The sequence below is a fragment of the Branchiostoma belcheri genome, unplaced genomic scaffold (genome assembly GCF_001625305.1).
Source record: "Branchiostoma belcheri isolate BF01 breed outbred unplaced genomic scaffold, Haploidv18h27 scaffold349, whole genome shotgun sequence".
NCBI lineage: Eukaryota > Metazoa > Chordata > Leptocardii > Amphioxiformes > Branchiostomatidae > Branchiostoma > Branchiostoma belcheri.
This window is the reverse complement of record NW_017803964.1, coordinates 79,592-85,719: the sequence shown is the minus strand read 5'-3', so window position 1 is coordinate 85,719 and position 6,128 is coordinate 79,592. Positions and strand designations below refer to the sequence as shown.

Here is a 6,128-nt window from a genome sequence, read left to right as displayed (position 1 = left end):
TCTGGTCAGTCGCTCGCTCAGCTCATCAACCCTGTTATCAGAGCAAAATATTTTAGTTTCTTTCTAAATATGTCTACCGTGACGTCATAGGGGCAACTGTAGATAATTGTCTTTGTCAGAAAGACTATGGAATTGTCTCGCAGTATTGTGGGTGACTGCAAATTTAGCGAAATAAATTCTGAAGGCAGCTAGTTGTTGTCAATGTCTTGGGGTAACATTTAGTGGGACGCTTACGTCAAGGAAATAACCAAAAAGGGGAACCAAATGCTAAACTTGCTTTGCCGTTTGCGCCAATTCACCCCGCGTGTTGAATATCTTTTTACTACATATACTTGTTTAATTTCGTTCACAATGTATTAGAATATGCCGCGCTTCTTCGGCATCTTGGTTTGACCACAGGGCAGAGAAAGAAGATTGAAAACATACAAAAGAAGAGCCACCAGAATCATCCTTGGCAAGGAGTTCACGAACTACACGTCAACACTGGAGATGTTGCAGCTATAGACACTCGAAGATTGTAGAACAGCCCTATGCAGACGGTTTGCGAACAAGCTTTTACCCTCTACCGGCACTGGCTGCCCCAACCTAGGGGTAGCATCAGTGGGAGGACGACTAGACAACAAACAAAACACTACCATACCTCGTACCTTGTCCACAGTTTCAACAACCATGTACAGTCTGGCAGTCCTTAGTCTATATATTAAAATGATATATGCAATCCACTGTTTTAACACACGGAGTGACGTTCAGGATTTAGCTATATAATTGTTAAACGCTCTAAATCACACAATTCAGCCTTAATGGCTGCGAAGTAATGGCGCTGCATGTGTATTGTATTGATGTGCTTTTACAGTATTGTGTTTGAATTGTGTGTTTGAATAAACCAATGACGAAGATATGCGCCAACTGACAATGCAGAGGGTAATAAAATGTACAGACTGCAACAAACACCCAACAAGACACTTTTGAAACCATTCCCAACCATGTTGTGAACATGTTATTTAACTGGTGAGTTCAATTCCCTAGTTGGCAGTAGAACTGATTGGACCTTTAAATGAATACACGTCTTTTACATTCCAATGGGAGAAGTGTCTGCTGATTATGTATTCATTGACACATAATTAATTACAAAAAATTAAGACTTCAGTGCCCCAAAGCCAAATATACGTACTAAAGACGTCTTCTAATTACATTCTAGTGAGCTATAAAATAGATCAGGCAGAAAAAAAACTAGAAAGGCTTTAAACAACATTGCCTTATGACCATCACATTGTATCAAACCTTAGATTACATTTCAAAACTAATTTAATATCAAAGGTGAAGTCGGAAAACGCTAAGCAGCAAAACAGCTTTCATAATTATAATATTATTTGAAAGTTTTCTTACTTTTCTTGTGTATCTCGCACGATTTTGCTGGTCTCCTGGCTTTTTTCCTGGCGAGTTTTCTGCAGGTAGTCATCACTGTTTTCTTTTTCCCACAAAATCAATTCTTCTGTCACCTTATTCTCTAGAAGCAAGAAATCGACAATTTTTAAGAGATTTTTAAAGGAATTTACAAACATTTTTGTCAGAAGAGGACGTAATTGCTATTAGAAAATGTACAGAATTACATTGGATGAAGTTGGGTAACATATAGGATATATAGAAGATGGCCACGATAAAAGTACATTAAAACTAAAGTTCCACGATCTGATACCTTCACCAAATGACGTAGTAAAATCTTCATAACTGACAAAAAATGAATTATAAATCATTCCCCTTGATTTTGCTAGTAGGCTTCTAATTCTCCTTTGCATGCATTTTATCAGTTGATCATATTGTCTACCGAAAGAGTCTTATCTTAACAAAGAATGCCATTCTAGCATTTCTAGCATTAGCATGAGGTCCTGATTTAAATACGTTATGTTCAATGATGTTCACCTTCACTTAACTTTCGAAAAGTATGAAATTCCAGGCAGTTACCATTATGGAATTATAACATTTTCTTTTTAATTATGCAAATTAAGTCACCATTTACATAATAAATATCTGGCTGTGTTTCTCTCGTCCTCAATTACATATGTCACAAGCTTCAATAGTTCTATCATCGAATGCAGATGATTTATAACATTTCCATACAAATCATGCAAATTACATCCATATTTACATAATTGTCACATAATTATGCCAAGCATTACGCTACCTAGAAACTTAAAATCATGACGATCCGTCAACGGGTTCTTGAGATATCCTCTTTTGAATATTTTTCAACAAACCCCCTTGTAGTTCCAGAGCAAGCGTTAAGCCACTAGGGGGGCCAAACTGAAGTCACTTCTTCCCCAGCATCTACCATTTAAGTGACCCTAGCATGTCTACATGATATAATATAAAACCCCGACGTTCAGCTGCAGTACTGTAACAAGCCGCCGGGGGGCCCGTTTTTCTTTGGGATGCTGGTGAAGAGCAGAAGAGTATAAAAGGCAGTGCGGTACAACTTTTGTAATTTCTGCTAAAAACTTTGGAATAGAAAGTCGAAACCGGTAAATTGATAGTCTCAGCCGTCATTCGTCTGACCAATCCTTGACTAAGCCGCCAGGGGACCCAAAATCTAATTATTTCGAGGTCTCATCAAGACCTATCTACTTACCAAATAGCAATACAATCCATAAAAGAAGAAGTTATCGTGTTTACACACACACACACACACACACACACACACACACACACACACACACACACACACACACAAACCAACGCCTCTGAAGACATAACTTTCTTGGCGAAGGTAAATATCGGTCTAAACGTTTGTGCACCAGATACTATAGGGTAAAGTGCATCTTAATATTCTATATGTACAGGCGCTTTGCTCAGTTTAAATAGGATAAGTTATCACAAAATGAAAATAAACGTAATCCTCACCCGTGATATTCTTGCAGCTCCGATCCTTGATAGCTCGGACCAGCACGAAGATATGGCAGAAGATGATGAATGGGGGCGGCAGGGGAGGCCGGTTCAAGTACTCCTTCATTAAGTTGTACCTCTGGAACTTCCAAACCTTGTCAGTGTTTTCCTGCACTTTCTGGAAGGTGTAGCTGGAATTCAAGAATTTAAAGATTACACTGCATGAAAGGACGGATTTGTAATGGATCTCTCAAGTTAAATGTTTTAGCTTTTTTCCTGTTAAGAACAGTCTTTCAATACCGGATTTGCACTGGTTACAGGGTTAGACAGAAGGAGATGGTTTTATTTATTTCTGTGTCTGTATCTATATAGACGGTATAACCGCCCCTTGGCGTAACACACCAGCTTCTCAAGCACGCGGCGGCAGCTGGCTATGTCACACCGAATGACTTGTTACACTGTGGCAACGAGTTCCAGTCTACGATAGTTCTTGGGAAATACGAGTTTTTGAACACATCAATTCTTGGTTGATAACTCTGATATTAAATTTGAAGGCATGACTGTTTCTTGTTCTTTTCTGGGCTGGTATCAGATACTAAGTGTTTGGTACGTCCACCAGTTTATTGGCCATTTTGTACAACATGCATAGTCTGTACATTCTTCCTTTGTCTTCCAGAGACCCCCACTGTAGGTTTCTTTTCATTTCCGTTACACTAGCCCTCCTTAGTTGTTCGTGCAGAATCTTGCAGCTTGGTTCAGTACCCTTTCCACTTTATCTTTGTCTCTCTTTATATATGGCATGTTCTAGATTTGGTCTTACAAGCAACGTGTATGCAAGTGATTCCCTTGTTGGGCATGGCCACAGATTGCGCTTAATCGCTCCCAATGTCTGTTCTCTCTTAGCAGTGATGTTAACATGCGTGCCTCACTTCAGGCTACGTGTTAATGTAACACCGAGATACGAATGGGTTTTTGTTGCTGCCATAGCTTGACCACAGAACAGATAGCCAGTTATATGTGGGGTTCGTTTGTTTAATATACGCATAATGTAGCATTTTTCTGGGTTAAAATGCATGGGCCATTCGCTTTGCGATTCTTCCAGCGTGTTCATCAGAAGTTTGTAAAAGTTATGAGTCTTTCTGTATAGACAGCTCTATCTATCTATTGGGATTTTTCACAAAGTAAAAAGTGCAGATATTTATTAATTAGTGTATGGGAAATAAAAAAGTTGCAGGGATTTGTGCTGTATACAGAAATATGTTCATGTCGATGCTTTATGTCGAAAGTAGTGTTTTTTGAGGGAAATTAGTCCTGAAATTTTAGAGAAATGGCTTGGTTACATGTTAGATAATCATGCGGTCCGCCATCTTGGATTTCGAGAAAAAAACGTTATGAATTTAGCATAAAATTAAGAATGTTTTCTTGACAAAACACATAAATTATACAACATGTTATCAATATCAGAAAACATGTGTGATTTAACATTAAAAGAACTAAAAACTTGCTGAATTTGCACAAAAAAAAACGACTACTACTAAAATCGCAAAGAAATTCCTGTCAGAGCCCCGTATTGGCCAAAATGCCTTTCGTTGACTTCATGGTTGCATTTTCAAACATTGCTTTGTTTATTGATGGATGTCAATGATGGATGTAATTAGAAAGGTCAACGTTACCCCATCGGCCACCGATATACCCTTGATATCTATCTATCTATCTATCTATCTATCTATCTATCTATCTATCTATCTATCTATCTATCTATATATATATATATATATATATACATGGTATGTACACAAATATGATAAAGAATTCTACTGTACGATTAGAAAGACAGCAAGTCAAACAAACCATATTGTATTATCAAATACACTTCTTTATCAATTTAGCAATTCGCTCATACTCATTGATGGCAGTCTGGGTCACTAAATGGTCGCTCTCTCATAGTGGAGTGTGTGTGTGTGTGGTAAATATACGTGTAAGCTACTCCTATACAACTTACCTATATACATACAACTCACCCAAACATAGCAATCAGTAGATTAAGAAGTAGAACATTAGTGATCAACATGTACAGTCCCAGTAGGACAGGTACCAGATAGGTTCCCACTTCTGAAGGACACCTCTGTTGGTTTGTTGCAATGGCTAAGGTGTCGTTAGCCTCACAGGAGAATCCCACATCTGTAATGACAATGCAATACAATGTCCCCGCTACATCTTGATCAGTGTATTGTACTTGATTACATTATAGCGGTTCCTATATATATATATATATATATATATATATATATATATATATATATATATATATATATATATATATATATATATATATATATATATATATATAATAACATGAAATGTGGCATGAATGTAGAGTGGGGAAATACCCCAGGCGTTTTTTTCCATTTCTGTGATACATGCATTTAGAATGGTTTTATTTGAACTTTTTGGATGTCTTATTGAAAATGTACTACAGCAGTGTGTAACCATATTTGGGCATGAGTCATCAAAATGGCATGTACAGCAACCAACCAATAGGCATACAGCTTCCCTCTATTATTCTTGCTGATTGGCTATTGGGATTTGATTGGGTTAACTCAATTGACACCTGTACAAAGCCATGTATGAACTGTTTCAGTAGGTATGTCAAGCTTTCCTTCTCCAGCATTGAAATGCGGGGCATAACCGCTTCTTTTTATCTTTTGCAGTATGCAATTTAAAATCCTAACCAACAAGTAGTTATATCAATGTAAAGAATTCACCAGCACATTTGGCTTTATTCCAGTAACGGAAGAATTTGTTATAAACCAGCTGACCCAACTAAAAGTAAGGACAGCCACTGGACTCGATAATTTGGACAATAGGCTCCTAAAAGTGGGTGCACATATCCTTGGACCCCCACTAAAGCTAAGGTCCCAATTGGGAAAAGGGGCCCTGGCGGGTAGTTCCCGGGCTGTTTTTTACCACTTTCGGGCGGGACCCCGACGTGGCCCCGCGGGGCACCCTGCGGCTACCGGGATATTTTTTGGCCCGTCGGGGCCCCGATAAGAATTTAATTCTGAGTTAAATTCTACCCGGGCCCCGCTAGCAACAAGACGCCGTGACCTCATCGTGAGAACACCGGGAGGTACCCCTCCGGTTGCCGGCATTCCACCGGGACACATTTCTTACGTCACAGACCAGATGAACAGAATAAAGGTGTGTACTTCGTAAACCCGGGTAAAATGTGTGACCTCACAGATCAA

At 38.7% G+C, this 6,128-nt stretch overlaps 1 pseudogene; it reads right to left on the bottom strand.

The window, feature by feature from the left end:
• Positions 1-1,382: 1,382 nt before the first annotated feature.
• LOC109475741 overlaps positions 1,383-6,128 on the bottom strand; it is a 50,180-nt pseudogene continuing 45,434 nt past the window's right edge.